Source organism: Scyliorhinus canicula, chromosome 2 (genome assembly GCF_902713615.1).
Source record: "Scyliorhinus canicula chromosome 2, sScyCan1.1, whole genome shotgun sequence".
Lineage (NCBI taxonomy): Eukaryota > Metazoa > Chordata > Chondrichthyes > Carcharhiniformes > Scyliorhinidae > Scyliorhinus > Scyliorhinus canicula.
The window spans coordinates 253124698-253143705 of NC_052147.1; the positions used below are offsets into that span (position 1 = coordinate 253124698).

Genomic DNA, 19008 nt, shown 5'->3' on the forward strand with positions numbered 1-19008 from the left:
TTAATTTTAGAGGACAAGCATTCTCCAAAATCGTTCTCACCAAGACTGGAGACTATTGAAACTCTAAGCTTAAAAATGACTTTTGGTGGATAAAAGCTAGGCAAAATATTAACCCATTTATTTTAAATAAGTTAAAATGTGACCATCAATTCAGTCGGAACACGATTGGAAGTAAACTGTGGTTTTAATAGTCTCACAACTGAGCCTGCCTGCGACCAGAAGAACTGAGGGCAGGCTCACACGGCTGCAGTACTTATACTTCAGGTAGTGGGAGGTGCCATGGGCGGAGCCATGAGCGGAGCCAAGGGTGGAGCCCTGTACAAGCTCCTCATCTCCCCCTATGGGCAGAGCCGCGCAATGGCTCACAGACAGAGCCCACAAGGACATAATACTATACAATACAATACAGTGTGAATTACATTCACCACAAAATGTCCCTTAAAATAGCAGACAGAAATAGCAGACAAAAAGCACGGTAGCATGGTGGTTAGCATAAATGCTTCACAGCTCCAGGGTCCCAGGTTCGATTCCCGGCTGGGTCACTGTCTGTGTGGAGTCTGCACGTCCTCCCCGTGTGTGCGTGGGTTTCCTCCGGGTGCTCCGGTTTCCTCCCACAGTCCAAAGATGTGCGGGTCAGGTGGATTGGCCATGCTAAATTGCCCATAGTGTCCTAAAAAGTAATGTTAAGGGGGGGGGGGGGGTTTGTTGGGTTACGGGTATAGGGTGGATACGTGGGTTTGAGTAGGGTGATCATTGCTCGGCACAACATCGAGGGCCGAAGGGCCTGTTCTGTGCTGTACAGTTCTATGTTCTAAATGTCATTAAAAATAAGTTACTCATTCACATACTAATATTGCAAATAATACGAACTAGGCTATATTCACAGTGAGTGGTGATTTGAAGATAATCTGAATTTAAAAAAGGATGAGTGACTCTACACAATCTATTTATCGTGCAGCTTCATTAAATAGTTCAGGGTTGCACTAAGGAGAGTATACAAAAAGTTACTTCAACACAAATTAATTGACGAAAGGGAGAAGAAATGCACTTATGTTTTCATGCAATAATGTACTGTTGTCCATATGTGTATCTGTGAATCTGCAGACAGAGTTAGTGTGTGTGAAAAATGCCAAAGGTTCACATCAGTCTTTTAAGCCTGCACTTCTAGATAACTGGAAAAGTGACCCAATATATTTTTTTGTAACCTCAAAAAGCATTGTGTGAAGGACAGGAGAAAGGAGAAACAAGGAAGAGGAAATGTTTCAAACATAATTGGAACAAACCTTCGAAAAGAAAGGGGAGGAAAATGGAAAGGGGAAAACAAAAAAAATGACAGGTCCTGCAATTGTGCCTACTTGAGACCAACCATGCAAGTTTACTTTGTTCATCTATAATTCCTTTCCAACAGAGGTATCAAACTAATTAAATTAAATGAGTCACATCGCTGCTAAAATATCAAAGCAGGAGATATCAGAAAATATGATCAGCAGCTGTGGTGTAATTTTAAAGGCAAAGTGATTTTTTAAATTTACAATTAAAGTTCATTTATGTCTTTATTTTAATAGCTGAGGGTTAATATTGCAATATGATACAATATCACTTCTTAACAGCTGAATAACTTTAATGCAACACTATATTTCACTGTTATGTTGTGCGAGTTGAAAGCGTGTCTACCAAACGGAAACTGTGATTTCACTGTATCTGCTGGGAGTTTATGAGTTAAAAATCTGTAATCATAGAATTTACAGTGCAGAAGGAGGCCACTCGGCCCATCGAGTCTGGACCGGCTCTTGGAAAGAGCAACCTACCCGAGGTCAACATCTCCACCCTATCCCCATAACCCAGTAACCCCACCCAACACTAAGGGCAATTTTGGACACTAAGGGCAATTTATCATGGCCAATCCACCTAACCTGCACATCTTTGGACTGTGGGAGGAAACCGGAGCACCCGGAGGAAACCCACGCACACACGGGGAGGAGGTGCAGACTCCGCACAGACAGTGATCCAAGCCGGAATCAAACCTGGGACCCTGGAGCTGTGAAGCAATTGTGCTATCCACAATGCTACCGTGCTGCCCTGTAATGGTTACTACAGGGGCGGCACGGTGGTGCAGTGGTTAGCACTGCGGCCTCACGCCGCCCAGCACCCGGGTTTGATCCTGGCCCCAGGTTGCTGTCCATGTGGATTGGCACACTCTCCCCGTGTCTGCGTGGGTCTCACCCCCACAATCCAAAGATGTGCAGGGTAGGTGGATTGGCCACGCGAAATTGCCACTTAATTGGAAAAAAAATTTTTTAAATTGCAACAATCTTTAGGACGTGCTTAGGAAGACATTACTTGCTGCAGTCAATGATTTCTCCAAACCTAGAGTCAGGTAGCAGGAAATTTACAGCCACTTAATTCATCCATGTATCTGGTTTAAGCAACTGTTCCGCTGGACTATGTTGTATGATGGCAGACAGTGGTTTGGTCACTGCCTTCCTGAATCATCAAGATTGTGAGAAATTGTCAGTAAATTCTGAAAACTAGTCAATAGAATAGTCATTAAATTTGCCAACAGATTGACATCTTGTGCTAGTGTATACATGATTTCAAAAAATTATGGGCACCAAGTGTATGTATTGATCGGTGCACTAGGTTCTGCAGTTTCGTTTATGCACCAAATGTTGCAAAATTATGTTATCAGATGATGTTCTGATAAATCCTTACGGATTCTGTAATCTCGTTGCAAGCTATTGAATGCAGCAAGGTAGAATGTTGATCATTCATATTATGCAGTGTTTAGCAAAAAATGATCTGGTTTGGAGACACCAGACACATTTAGTAAAACAACAATTAATAAAGTGAATTCCTCAGCGATTTAAAAATTCTTAGCGAGTGAAGCTTGCTGAATTTTCAGTGTCTTCAGTTTGCTCAGAACATTGAGCCACTTTGCTTCCTTATTTTAAAAAAAGTGGTCAGTTGTAAAACAAATCAACTTGAAGTGTGGTTTGAATTCATCTGGAACTTGTCAAACCCCATAGCAGTGCAATGGTCCATTGCAGGGAATAGACACAAAGGCAGGAGGGCGGGGGGGGGGGGGGGGGGGGGGGGGGAGTGGGTTGGAGCATGTAATGACTGGAGTGGAGAGTGGGAACATAGCCAAGGTTGCAGCTAATGCCTCAGGTGTGTGCCTAGGTGTATTAAAGCACTTATAATAAAAGATGGTGTTCAGATTCAGAAAAGAAAAATGCCTTTTGAGAATCAGCAAAGTTTGAACAGAGAAGTCTCTGCCCAGAATGCCACATGCTCATTTCATAAAATCTGAAAACCTGGCATCCTCACAGGCATCTGCCACTCGATCTAATGCCAGTCTATAGTATACTTAGAAACATCTGCTTCCCTGTACAAAAGGGACAGAGTGCGCTTGACAGGTCTGTGTTAGCAAGACATGCTCTGCCAGTTTTTTTATGAAAAATTCTAATGCTTCCCGTCAAACCATTAGCAATGATACAATCAGCACAGACCCATTAGAGAATCAGTGTCCACCTGTGATAAAGAAAGCCATTTATTTTCTTAAAGCTCACTTAACGTCCATTTAACTCGATTTTGTCAGGAAATGTGGAACAATTTCCTTGCAGACTTGCATTTTGCAAGTCAGAGGGATAGGGGAATGTGAAGTCAAAGTGTTTGAAAGTCAGGGCTGCGCGAGAGCTGTGTGGGATTGTTGACATCTGCTGAGGTGGGAGAGATCAGTAAGCAGGAAATGGGGTGTCACTCCTAGTGGTAGTTTGCCATTATCTTGGCATTCTAATGAAGTGTCTGCAGCACAGAGCCTCTGGATGGCATCTTAACGCACGGATAAGCAAAAGCACTTCTCCCCCTTGTCACTGTCATCCATCTGCATGCACCCCTACTGCAGCCAATGGGATGGAACCGTGCTACAACATTCAGTAAGCCATTTAGACTTTACGCATCACATGATCGGTCACACCAAATATGAAAAAAATTGTATTTTATCGGTCATTCTGTTGTAACACTGGCACCTAGAGCTTGATATGCTGATGCTGGCCTCAAGTCGTGCTTCTGCTAATGATTCTGAATAAATTCTGTATTAAACCACTGACAGAGAGCTTCAGTAACTGCTGGCAAAAACACAAATTGACAACTGTAATTTTACAAAACATGACTACCGTCTCATTTGTAGACAGAGTATTAAATTATTCAATTAATAATGCACCATAACAAAAAGTACCTTAATATTCTGTTTGAATAATTTAATATTCAAATTTTTTCTCCTATTTTTTTTCCTATTGTTGTGGCAGATCACAATAAATAAAAATGATTAGCTAGGTGGCGCAGTTGACTCAGACCTGGGTAGAAACCCAGCCCAGGGTAAGTAAATGGAAGACAGCACTCCTGAGTAGCTGTTGTCATTCATAAGATGACAGGGTTTGCCACATTGTATTCAATCTGGATTCAGGGTCAGGTTCAGGTTCATGTGCGACTGTTGGATTCCATGCAGACAAGTGACTATTATCTTGGTAAAATGGAAGACAGCAATGAGCAACTTAATGGATACATGCCATTACTTTTGTGGCATGTAACAGCATGTGCCCAGATGCTCATACATGGTGGCACAATGACCCCCTGCCAGCACCCAGCAATGATACTACTCGGAGCTTATTTCTTCCAATGAATCCAAGCTGACACTCAATCATCTTCAGTGCCCACTGCAATACTACTCCAGGAGTATAATCAGATTGTGAGTAAAAGTTTAAGATTCAGTGTGAAATTAATATGTCGTGGATAAAACTCCAAATCATGAAGTCATTGAGAATTTCATATTCGTACTGTATACCAGGCTATGAGTCTGGTGAACGGGGTGAGACCAATCATGTCTTCCATCGTGCCCTGAAAATAAATCTCAACGGAACACCAAATTAGCTCTCAACGGAACTGTGCTCTTTTTGTGTATCGGGAAGCTACTCCCTGGTTTACGTCCCCTTCAATGTGTTCCGCCATTGGCTTGAGATTAGGAGGTGGCATGCTGGTGTACTTCAGGCAAGGGTTCTTGAAATAGCGATGGTTACCAACCTCAGTGAGCAGGGGCCTTGAGGTGGCTCAATTGGTACTGCACCAATTTGGTGGCTGCAGGGTTAGCCTCAATCTTTTCACAGATTTTCACGGGGGCTTTTCACAGTAACTTCATTGAAGCCTGTTTGTGACAATAAGCAATTATTATTGTATTATTATTATAATAACCTGATGACCTGTGGCATGAGTACATTAATTTCATGAGGCAGGAGGTACATTATCTGTTGACAGCCAGATAAACAGCAGTATCACCATGACCTTTCAATGTCTGCCCTGTAACTCAACTTGCCCACTAATCTGGGTGAGAGCCCTGATCTGGGTGAGAGCAGCAAAAAGCATTTGAACTGCTGAAGTCCTCATCAATAGATATCTCAATACAATCTCCTGACAAGAAAAAACTGAAGGCCTGCATGGCTACAGTGTGACCATTCCTAAGATTCTGGTATCGGCTCTTCCACAGAACATTTTTCGGAGGATCATTCTGGGGATACTGCACAATCCATGGGGAACTGCAGAAATGTTGATCCATTGCATCAGAACCCTGCACAGTGGACCCACTTCTGGTAAAAACATTGTTTGTGAGTCAGCCGATTTTTTTTTTTAAAGGCTGCCCGACAGTGACTGGGAAAGGAAGTGTTTGTTTTATATTCAAAGACGGCAAAGCTTCTCTGTACTATCTCATTGTAAGTGCATATTGAACTGAACTTAAGATGGCATCTTCCAGAGATCTCCTCATGGTAGAGGTCACATGACTACAGAAAGCTAGATGGGTCATGTAGAACTGATTGCATTTCAAAACACAAACATTCCCCTTTTCATTCTGAACAAAGATACAAACAGCCACTATTTTCTAAAATAAAACCCAAAAGATAAATCTGCATACACGATCTTGTGTAACTACAAGTTACCCAAGTTATCCTCTATACACCCACTGTTCTCATGTATTACCAATTCTCTTCTACTCGTCAGCCTCTCCTGGGTTGATGACTTCTCTATCATGTTGGTAGCTCCTCATGTCTTTTTAATGGTTCCATATTGATTCTTCAAGGAGCCTTTCAGGTTCGCAACTTCCTTGTGTATGTTTTCTCTCTGCTGTTTTGTCTGGCAATACATTTGGTTGAGATTGTTCAACTCCTGCGTTGTTTTGGCAGCTGTGTAATTGAGTTTCGTTATTTACTGCTGGTACCTTTGTGTTGTCTCTGAAATTTGTTTACTCAGATCTTACACAACTTGGTTCATTAAATACTTCAGTTTATTGTGCATTTTTAACAGTACGTACTCAACTTAAATCCTGCACTTCAAATCTTCCAGTTCACCCTGATGAACTGTACATAGCCACATTGTCCTGCAGAACTGCTACATTTACCTTTCATTGCAATAATGTGGTCAGCAATTCTGATGGAAGCTCATAGTTTACAATTGCAAGTGGAAGAACTGACAGTTCTGCCAAATATCACCTTTCAGCTACATAAGAGCTGGGATTGGAAACTTGAATGACATAATCACATCAGCCTTTGGTATGTGTTCACTTTCCCTGTCCTTTTTCGCAGCTTTGGGCAGATTTTAACATTTTTTGTGTGCCTGTCTGAGCTATGTCTTCTCGTAGGCATTTCTAAGATTCTAAAACTCTTTGGCCGGGATTCTCCGAGCCCGTGTCAGCTCGGAGAATCAGCATTGATGCCTAGACGGCCCATGATGCGGGACGTAATTCTCCGGCGACCAGAGAATCGCCGCCAGCCACACATGGTCGACGCGGCGTCGGTCGGGGTGGGGGGGGGCATTGAAAAAGGCCCACTTGGCGACTCTCCGTAGTCGACCGCCGAGTTCTGCCGACATGGTTCCCGTATGATTCCACCCGGCGGGAGCTCGAACCCACGGCCACGGTGTCCGTCCTGATGGGGGAGGGGCGGGGATCAGACTCCGAGGGAGTCTCCACGACAGCCAGGCCCGCGATCAGGGACCACCAATTGGCAGGCGCACGCGATCCGGGGGGAGACTACCTCCTTCTGTGCCAGCCCGCTGTGTGGTTCCGTCATGCTGCATGGCGCCGGCGTGCAAGCGCCTGCCACGCATATGCGCGGACCCGTGGCTGACCACACACTCATGCGTGGACCCGTGGCAAGCAGTGCATGGCAGCTGGAGCAGCGCAGAGTACTCCAGCACCATGCTGGCCCCCTGTGGGCAACAGAATTACTGGGCCAAGAGGCCCGTTGATGCCAGCGTGAAACACTCCGGTGTTGATGCCGACAACAACACTTAGCCGCATTTTCAGAGAACCCGGCCCAAGTTTGGTGTTAAATGATAGCAGGGTTTCTTTGTGCTGTCACATTTAAGTTCTTTATTGAACTGAACTGAAGATGGCAGCCAGATAGTACATTCCACCTTCGAGAGCTGCTGGCCAATCTGATCGGCTGACGACTAAGAAGTCCCAGCAGTGCCAGAGCTCAGTTGTTGGTCCTGTTGCGACTAAACCCAGTCCCACAAAGAATATCAGGTGACCAGATTCAAAGGTGTGTTCCAGGGTTTTTGGACAAGGAGGGATTGTCGGCAGGTTGGACACTTTGCTCTGCCTTCGAATGCCCACTACATTATAGCAGTGGAGGCAGAATTAAGCTCTCAGCTACTCATGAATTGGACAATTAGGGCCTCAATCAAAAGACAGAATCGACCAAGTTCGGGTCCCAGGCTAGCCATATGGACCCCCGCCGACTATGGCAAGGTGTGCAAGACATAACGGGCTACAAGATGAAGGCATGTAAAATCACCGTCTCCAATGCAGCCCTCCCTGATGAGCTCAACACATTCTAAGCCCGCTTTGAGCAAGAGGTCAGCGAGAGCAAGCCCTCCACCCCAGAAGCCGTGGATGAACTTGTATCTAAGATCACCATTGCAGATGGCAGACCAGCCCTCTCGAACGTTAACCCTCAGAAAACCACTGGCCCAGATGGGGTACCAAGCCGGCACTCGGGTCTTGCACGGATCAGCTGGCGGGGGTATTCGCGAACATCTTCAACCTCTCTTTACAACAATCTGAGGTCCCTATCTGCTTCAAGAAGACGACCGTCATCCCTGTACCAAAAAAAAGCCAAACAGCATGCCGTAATGACTATCATCCAGTGGCTCTGACATCCATCATCATGAAGTGCTTCGAAAGGTTAGCCATGGCACGAATCAATTCCAGTCTCCTTCTGGGATTGCCTTGATCCACTACAGTTCGCGTACCGCTACAACAGGTCACAGTAGACACCATCTTCATGGCCTGCACTCTACCCTGGAACACCTAGACAACAAAGACACCTGTGTCGGACTCTTATTTATCGACTATAGCTCAGCCTTCAACACCATAATTCCTACGAAACTCATCACCAAACTCCGTGGCCTTGACCTCGGCTCATCCCTCTGTGACTGGATCCTGAACTTTCTAACCCACAGGCCACAATCTTTAAGGATAGGCAACAACACCTCCTCCACGATCCTCCTCAACATCAGTGCCCCGCAAGGCTGTGTCCTCAGCCCCCTACTATACTTATACACCTATGACTGTGGCCAAATTCCTCTCCAACTCGATTTTAAAATTTGCTGATGACACCACAATAGTGGGTCGGATTTCAAACAATGACAAGACAGAGAATCTGGCGAACTGGTGCGACGACAATAATCAAAGAACAAAGAAAATTACAGCACAGGAACAGGCCCTTTGGCCCTCCCAGCCTGCGTCGATCCAGATCCTTTATCTAAACCTGTCGTCTATTTTCCAAGGATCTACTTCCCTCTATTCCCCGCCCGTTCATATATCTGTCTAGATGCATCTTAAATGATGCTATCGTGCCTGCCTCTACCACCTCCGCTGGCAAAGCGTTCCAGGCACCCACCACCCTCTGCGTAAAAAACTTTCCACGCACATCTCCCTTAAACTTTCCCCCTCTCACCTTGAAATCATGACCCCTTGTAATTGACTCTTGGAAAAAGCTTGTTGCTATCCACCCTGTCCATACCTCATAATTTTGTAGACCTCAATCAGGTCCCCCCTCAACCTCTGTCTTTCCAATGAAAACAATCCTAATCTACTCAACCTTTCTTCATAGCTAGCACCCTCCATACCAGGCCACATCCTGGTGAACCTCCTCTGCACCCTCTCTAAAGCATCCACATCCTTCTGTCAACAAAACGAAGGAGATTGTCATCGACTTCAGGAAGCGGAGTGGAGAACATGCCCCTGTCTACATCAATGGGAATGAAGTAGAAAGGGTCGAGAGATTCAAGTTTTTCAGTGTCCAGATCACCAACAACCTGTCTTGGTCCCCTCCATTCTGACCCTATAGTTAAGAAAGCCCACCAACGACTCTACTTTCTCAGAAGACCAAGGAAATTTGGCATGTCACCTACGACTCTCACCAACTTCTACAGATGCACCATAAAAAGATTCTTTCTGGTTGTATCACAGCTTGGTATGGATCCTGCTTTGCCCAAGACCTCAGGAAATTACAAAAGGTTGTGAATGTAGCCCAATCCATCACTCAAACCAGCCTCCCATCCATCAGCACTGTCTACAGTTCCCGCTGCCTCAGAAAGGCAGCCAGCATAATTAAGGACCCCACGCACCCTGGACATACTTTCTTTCACCTCCTTCCGTCAGGAAAAGATACCAAAGTTTGAGGTCACAAACCAACCAACTCAAGAACAGCTTCTTCCCTACTGCCATCAGACTTTTGAATGGACCTACCTCGTATTAACTTGATCTTTTCTCTGCCCCTTGCTGTAACGGTAACATTATATTCTGCAGTCTCTCCTTCCTTCCCTATGTACGGTATGCATTCTTTGTCCAGCATGCAAGAAACAACACTTTTCACTGTATGCTAATACATGTGACAATAATAAATCAAATCAAAAATTAGCCGAAGGGCATGTTGTTGGCTGATTCGTTAACTGCCCACTATGTTATGGAGGACAGCTCAGGGCTGGGTGGGAAGGTTGTTGGTGACCCACATGTCTTATTTCAGATAACAAATGTCCCATCTACAAAACACTGCCACTCACATGGAAGCTTGTCGAAACTACAATTATACTATATTCTCCTTTCGCTACAAAAACATCAATTGCTCTTTAAAGTAGCCGGAAGATTTGCAGCAGGGTCCAGCTTCATATCATGAATGAGCAAGCTGTCAATCCCAGCCATGACGTATGCAGCTGCAGTTGACCCAGCGTGTGGAAAATAGGTGGACATGCAAACACGACTAGGTACTGCATTCACAGACCTCGGACTGCAATATTCTCCCCTTACCCACCTCCCTTCAAACGCTAACATTGGTTCTGGTATGTTTGAACCCAGATCATGGAATCAGAGATGGACCTATGTTTCACTTTGATTTGATGTGCCAAACCCGTCCAATATGACAACAGCATTTTTGCTTCCCACTTGTTTCGGTGAACCATATTCAGGGAATAGTTTGTCAATTGTGAGAAGCTGAATGGATCATATTCCATACATCTGCACTTCAGATTCAAACTCAAATCTATCTGCTACAACATGGGTTCTTAACTGGGACTATCAGTGCTTTATTTATATATCTATTAACTAAATATGGTGAGTAATTAACTAATTATGTCAGCTGATTTGCCGAATTGTATGATAAAGGATGCCCCTGCTTCTTTGCAGTGAAAAATATAGTTAACCCGACCAGCCATCGTGGATTACAAGATGCAGACCTGGTAAAATACTTTGTTCAAGGCAATATATAAGCGTAGACATTTTGTCGTCACACACTCTCATCCTGTCACATACAAGGTCAGCTTTTCCTCTCATAATACAGCACATCTCCAAACCCCTCAATAGGATTTCCACCTTATGATCATTTCTATATCTACATTATTCTTTAAGCAATATACTAGCAAGGTTTGCATTACCCTATGACAACAGTCCATTCATCTCCCGGTTATAATATGCTACCAATATAAATGATTGCATGGAAACATCTCACATGTGAATTTCAGAAAAATTATTTTGCAATATGTACATACAGATCTGTTAAATGAAATTTTGTTGTTCTTTTCCAATGCATGAGCATAAAGGTTAACGGGCTGCTTCCTTGAGCAAATACTAATGAGTGATACACCTTACTACCATGGCCTTGGCCAGTCATTTTGCCACTCAACAGAATTTCACACAACTTGGTGTCATTTTCCTTTTTCATCCAGCAGCCTTGTTAATCCAGTAGATTCTTCCTTCCAAAACTGACTTCAGGTTATCAAATTGCTAATGTATTCAAGTCAGATTAACTCTTCCTTCCAAAACTGACTCCAGGTTATCAAATTGCTAATGTATTCAAGTCAGATTAACCCTTTCAGTCCCAAATGTGCTGGGAGTAACATCCTGGAGTAGAGTGAGCCTTGGTTCAGTGTCTGCAAATCTCACTTCTGAGTTTCGAAGGTTGTGTGTTCAAACCCCATTAGTTCCAGGTTCTGAATACTGGATTGACAGCCAGTGGAATACTTGGGTATGGAGTTGAGAACACCCCTCCCCTGCTCACCCCCACCACTATCACCACATCTAACTAATTCTCCTGGTGAGATGCTGGTATTTGTCTGATGGCCTGCCACGTAATGAATTATCTTTGTTATGGAATTAATCCAGAGCATGATCTGCTGGATGTTAAAGCTGTGGAAGAAACAATTTACCACATGTAGCCCTTGGTATGTAGAGAAAAGGAGGTGATTTCTATTTGCAAGTATTTTACTTGATTCCCCCTGGTCTAACTGACTATGCTGCCCAAGGACTAGTTAATCTCACATTCCGCCAGATTAATGCCAGTGATACCTGTGTCACCTTAATAAGAGGATGCCACTTTCCATTATCTATTGTTGCAAATACTGGCGACATTCAGTATCGCTCTTCTGGAGCTTGAATGTAGCAATCACATAAAGAATCATTTCATACAACTGAGAAAATAGCTTGGCAACAATCGTGTTCAGTGGTGGTAACCAAGTTATTATTAATTCCAGTTGTTAGCAGTCAAATTTTGGAATTGAAAGTATATCAAAGGAAATACCATGAAATCCAGATTATAAATCAGATTTGTTTATGAATCATAGTCCTGCTTTTAGAATTGTCATTTTGATTCCAAAAAATTAACCAATACTGGGTGGAAGAGTGGGTGTGTGTGTATCAGGGCATAGTTTCTCAATGAATCTTATGGTTTATTGTTCATGTTATTTCACACTATCTACAAAATATTGTTGTGACACATTCTAATCAGTATAAGGCCACCAAGAAGTGGGATGGTGCAAGATATATGTAATCTATAACAGATGAAATTCAGCAAAGGTATTATGAGCCATGTAGAATCCACAGATCTGACGCATAAGGAGTTAACATGGGACTGAGTACAGCACCGCCCACACTGATGTAAGAGAACACATGATTCACACCTGATGTCAGTGCAGTGTTGGACAGAGCTGTGTGTAGCAGCAAGCCTCGGACCTTTACTGTACCTATGTATGTAGTTTCTAATGGTCAATAAGTTCTTACTATTGAACTACATAGTAAAAAGTCTTACAACACCAGGTTAAAGTCCAACAGGATTGTTTCAAACACTAGCTTTCGGAGCACTGCTCCTTCCTCAGGTGAATGAAGAGGTAGGTTCCACAAATATATATATCGATAAAGTCAAAAATGCAAGGCAATGCTTTGAATGCGAGCATTCACGGGTAATTAAGTCTTTACAGATCCCGAAATAGGGGTAACCTCAGGTTAAAGAGATGTGAATTGTCTCAAGCCAGGACAGTTGGTAGGATTACGCAGGTCCAGGCCAGATGGTGGGGAATGAATGTAATGCAACATGAATCCAAGGTCCCGGTTGAGGCAGTACTCATGTGTGTGGAACCTGGCAATAAGTTTCTGTTCGGCGATTTTGCGTTGCCGCTTGTCCTGAAGGCCACCTTGGAGAATGCTTACCCGGAGATCCGAGGCTGAATGCCCTTGACTGCTGAAGTGTTCCCCGACTGGAAGGGAACATTCCTGCTTGGCGATTGTCGTGCGATGTCCGTTCATCCATTGTCGCAGCGTCTGCAGGGTCTCACCAATGTACCACGCTTCGGGATATCCTGTTCTGCAGCGTATGAGGTAGACAATGTTGGCCAAGTCGCACGAGTATGTATTGCGTACCTGGTAAGTGGTGTTCTCACGTGTAATGGTGGTACCCATGTCGATGATCTGGCACGTCTTTCAGAGATTGCCGTGGCAGGGTTGTGTGGTGTCGTGGTCGCTGCTCTGAAGGCTGGGTAGTTTGCTGCAAACAATGATTTGTTTGAGGTTGCGCAGTTGTTCAAAGGTTGAACGACATAAGACTACGAATAAATTAATAAGGCCGAGCGAACTATACCTAACAACTCACAACTCAAAATCTCACAGTAATGGCAAAAGTAAATTGAAATCTTGGAAAACTTGAGGGCAAATCAAAGAAACAACCTGAATAAAAGCTCAAGAAGTGAAGGCACAGAAGGAAATCACCATAGAAATGCTCCAACGAAAGGCTTGGATGCTGAAGGCAGAAATTAAATTCCACATTTCAGCAGAAGACTCCACAGAATCCCAATGGAAATTCAGCTTCAATATCCAAATCCACAGAGTCTACAAACCTAAGAAAGGTGAACTAAAAATGTTAAATTGCTAGGCAACACTCGTCCTGAAAAAAGTTAACTACTGCAGTGGACAACAGTTGCCATTTAAATCGCAGTCCAAGAAATTCAATTTCCAAGTCAGTGCCTGAATATCTGGTGGATGAAAAGAGAGAAAATATATTCACTTTTTCAAAATTAATCACAACTGAGTTGGCTATTTGCAAAACCCAATAAAAGACGGGAGTTGACGCTTCCAAGACCCAAGAACATTTCACTCAAGCGTGAAGACTCCAACCAGTCGATTCAGGCACCCATTGTTGAAATAATTTAGAGGCTGAGATTTCAAATGCAATTATTGCAGGAGCCCACCAAATCCGGCAAGCACAGGCCCTTTGTGAACAAGCAGCACCATCATGGATTTTCAGAAAAATCTTAAGGCTGAACATGCAATTTAAAAACGTTATCTATGGATCAGAAATCCACTCTTCTTGAACATTTTGAACTCATTCAAGGCCCAGATCGATCACAGAATTGGGGACTTTGAAGAAAGAAATGCCTTAGTTACATGATTGCTTCGGATATAGACACAAAGACAGTAGCTGAACAATTTAACATACTGCCTTATTCAGTAGGCCCAGTAGCCAACAAAATGATAGATAGACAAGGAATCAACAAATCATCTGCAAAATATGATTAAGTTTGAAAATCATTCAACATAATTTAAACTCAGAAGTAACTAAATCCTTGAAAGGCCAGGAGAATCTGTTGATTCTTTCATTTATGAGCTGCACAGAATGGGTGAAGGCTGTGATTGCAACGACCTGCAATCTCTGCTAATTAGGAATAGGGTAGTTGTAGGAGTGGCAGACATGCCTCAAGTGAAGAATGATCTCGTCTTTGAGGAAACCATCCAGGTTGTCAGGAAATATGAAATCCATTTGAAGCACAAATCCATATTAAGGGGAAAGAACAAACTGCAGCACAAAGTAAACCCTACTGTCCAGCTAGTGAAACAACACAGAAACAGGGGAACTCCAGGCCAAGGTAAGCAATACCCTAACCAACCAGCATCGCGACCATGCTAATACTGTGGAGCAAATGACAGGCGATATCAATGTACGGCAATTTCAGCCCTATTTTTTTCAAAGTTACCGAATAGGACACTTCAGGAAGTTGTGTAAAGCCAAAACATCAAAGCGCACAGAAGATCTCAAAGGGGTTCATGAGGTTGAGACAGTGCATCAAGAGGACGCACAGCTATGCTTCTTGGGTGATATCAAAGATCCTGGTTAATGGCCTTCTCACAAACTTTAAGTTTGACATGGGAGTCAGTGTTAATGTCCAATCATAAGCAAGATTCTGGAAACATTAAGGTATGGTGGCAAACAAATCTTCAAGCTGATGTATGTCATCCAGAAACAATCTATTTCTCTGTTGAGCAGAGATGCCCCAAAATGGCAGAAGGTGTCAAGAAAACCGTTAAATCATAAATTATATAGAACTGCCAGTTCCTGAGTAATCTTGTCAGATTACTCAGGAACAATCTGACAATCTCTCAACTGGACCTTCAGTTCTGAATTGTCTTCTCTCTATCTAGAGCAGATTTGTCCACTTTGGTACAGGTGCCAAACGAGCCCCATTGGTCAGATTAGCAAACCACTCAGATGGTTACCACCATATCTCAGGTGGCTGACAGTCAAGAGAGGAACCAACAACAAGAAGAGTATCAATCTCTGGCTCTGATACCAGTTGAAGAGTTAAACCCTAAGACCATGGCGCAGATGCTGCAATCCCCAGTCAGCACGACAGTGCCACAAACACTGAAACCAAGTTGTAGCTATCCATCCATGACAGCACATTGCACAGCCAAACACAAGGGTGAATTTAACACCAAGTCACACCTTCACAACGGGATGCGCCATCTTCCATCCCAGCGTGCGTCACAGCAAACCGCATGGATGAAGAAGAAAAAAAAACACGATAGAGACAAGACCTGAGATCTTCCATCCCATGAAGAGCAGTGTAAATCAACTGCCATCTAGCATTACAACTGAGAAATTAACAAGGGGAAATTCAATGCCAAATAACAGAAAAAGAGAATGAAAAGACTCCTAGTTGCCAGAACAAACTTGATTTCAACAAAACCTACCTGCAGTGATAGAGCCTACCTCTCCTCCAATGGTAGTTAGAAGAAGATATGGAAGGGTTAGAAGGCCTCCAGACCACCGGAACTGATGAACTCAGAGATCTAACGGTGCAAATAAATGGGGAAAACTGGATTAACTTATAAATTTGTTGGATAAATACTTGAATTAAAGTATGAGGATCTGGCACATAAAGGGTTAACCTCGGACTGAGAACAGTGCCACCCACACAGTGGTGTAAGAGAACACGTGACCTGCATCTGGGGCCAGTGCAGTGTAGGACAGAGCCGTGTGCAGAAGCAAACATTGAGATAGCTCCTAGCTTAGACCTTTACTGTTCCTGTGTATATCATTTCTAGTAGTTGATAATTACTTACCGTTGAACTGCCTAAAATGATGAATACCTCAACAAGACCTAGTTGATCTATGTCCAACACCTTACAACAAACCATAGTCCGGGATGTTCTGCCCCACGCCTACCCCAGTCCCCCATTGTGGGTTTTCCCACAGTGGATGCAGCAAGCCATTGGCCACCAGTGAAATCCTCCAGTCCCGCTGAAGTCTATGGACTTTTGCGTGGCTCACCCACCTCGCCACTGAGAAACCCACCACCTTGGTGGGGCCGGAAGATCCCATCAGTGGGAGGAACCGGAACATACACCCATAACTTCAGATAATAGTCTTGATCACTCAAGAGGTCAGCCTGATCCTCGTCTCCATGGGTTGGATATTGGTAGGACAATGAACTGTGAAGGCTTTGTAGAACTGCTGGGAAACATGCATTGCCATATGTAACCCATCGTCCATCCTTGCCAATGAGCTGAACATTTGTAGAACAATCCTTTTTGATTTCTGCAATTATGTGCAATAGAGCACATAAAAACATCTGGGTGTAACCTATAACTACTGGCCTTCAGGAATGTAGAGATTCACTAAAGTTGCCAAGCTCTCTTGATGCTTCCTCTTGTGCATGAGGAAGACAATAAAATTGGTTTCATCAATCACTTATTTCCCACATTTAGGGATGGCAGATTGTCTAATGTATGTGTTAATGCCATTGGCTAATCTTCAATAAATATAGAAGCGAAGAGATGTTGTGACCTCCAAATTCTTTGGAAGTTCTTTGTGTGGAGGAGTTTAGCTGCAGGTTACTTTGCAACATACATCATAACTTGGTCACATCATCCCTTATGTATCGGAGCCTTCACAGGCATCACTGTTCCAGTGGTTATAGTTTTTTGCATGTAAATCTTTCAACAAAGATTTAAGAATAATGGCAGATGGATGCACGGCAACTCTCATGCCATCTTACCTGCCTTACACTTGTTTTGCTCCTCTTCTTCATCCTTCCAAGAGCGCATAGAGGGGAATCCCCTTGATGAAACCTTTTGGGGTATCTAAAAATTGTGCAACTTTGTATCTAGCTCTTTCAATTAACTTTTCATGCGCAGCTCAGGACCTTGTATACCTGGCGGTTCATTTTACATGAGAGTGTACATGAAACGCGTTAGGCTTAAGTGTACATTAGGAAATTGTACGGACATCTATTGGCAGAACATAATCGTGTTCACTTGTCGTTCCCACCTGCATACATTACTTTTCCATTAGAAGTTCATGGAATGTTCCAAATGTACTTCTCTGTGACGTTATAAATTTCCATCCCTTTTCCTGTTCCAGTTGTGCTCACATTATACCCAAAAGGCATAACTGATGGGAAAAACTAGGCTAAAGAATTTCCGGTAGATAAACACTGACCTGAATTTGTAATCTATAATAACCTTAACATTTTGATTATGTCTGTATTTGGCTTGAATTAGCCGAGTTCACTTAAAAACAACGATCACAGAAAACATCTAAAAACAGCTAAAATGTTCTTATGTGTATTAATGTGTCTCATACCCCTACAGTAGGATCCTGTCCTCATACAGGATATTGTCTTATTGTTATAAGTGAAGCCATCCTCCAATAGTTTTTTTTAAGCAAAGAATGTTGTTTTAGATCCAGTGGATCAGGAGATGTCTATACTATTGCAAATTACTGGGGAAGTCTGATGTTCGTCAGTCTAATCTGATCTTCATTTTCTTCTAATTGCGATTCTCCCAGGAGATGTAATGATTGGTGTCTGGTTTGTTTAATGTCGCAGGATATATCTGAGCCTTTATTTGAACTTCCCATGTCTGATTAGAATGAAGCGTGTGGGGTGTTGAAATATTGGTGACATGGCACTCATTAAAACTGTCCATGCCATTTAAACTGGCACATTTTGGACAGTCTGTGATGCCCTCACACCCATACAGGTGTGGGTCTCCTTAGAGTTCAAACATGGTAGTTTAATATTATTATTCAGACCCCAACCATATTTTAATCAGCAGCAACTCAATTAGTGACTAATACTAGTCTCACCTGGGATACCCACTGCCAGAGAGCAGCTGACCCACAGGGACCTAATAAGGTTAGCTATTTTTATAGGATTCCTTGGAACTCTGCTTGGACCTCCCCTACCTCAGGCTCCCATTGCCATTTGGATCCAGGGCTGCAACCTCCTGCTGCACTCAACCCAGTCCCAGTCATAGCCTGGTGCCACTAACATTGAGTTCAAATGGGAGCCAGGACAGGTCAATTTTAACAAATTCCAAGAATCAAAATGACCTAGCTCTCATGATGAATTCAGCATTTTTTTTGAAGTTTGCTACTCACATTGATTTAGAATCGAGGTACTAAATGCTGACACTTTATTGTTACTATGTGTATATGTTCCCTAACACTCTGTTGTGTTTATTTGTGGAAATCTCATGTTGAAGCCTATGACCAACCTTAGGAAGTTATGGGCAGCATGGTAGCATAATGGGCAGCACGGTAGTACAATGGGCAGCACGAGTGGCTAGCACTGTAGCTTCATAGAGCCAGGGTCCCAGGTTCGATTCCCCGCTGGGTCACTGTCTGTGCGTGTTTGCACGTTCTCCCCGTGTCTGCGTGGGTTTCCTACGGGTTCTCCGGTTTCCTCCTACAGTCCAAAGACGTGCAGGTTAGGTGGATTGGCCATGCTAAATTCCCCTTTGTGACCAAAATGTTTAGGAGGGGTTATTGGGTTCCGGGGATGGGGAGCAAGTGAGGGCTTAAGTGGGTCGGTGCAGACTCGATGGGCCGAATGGCCTCCTTCTGCACTCTA

General features: G+C 43.5%; 1 protein-coding gene across 3 annotated transcripts in view; it reads left to right on the forward strand.

The window, feature by feature from the left end:
• The window catches only part of LOC119962096 (rho GTPase-activating protein 15-like), a 992501-nt gene that overhangs the window by 886154 nt on the left and 87339 nt on the right, over nt 1-19008 (forward strand). The window lies entirely within an intron of this gene.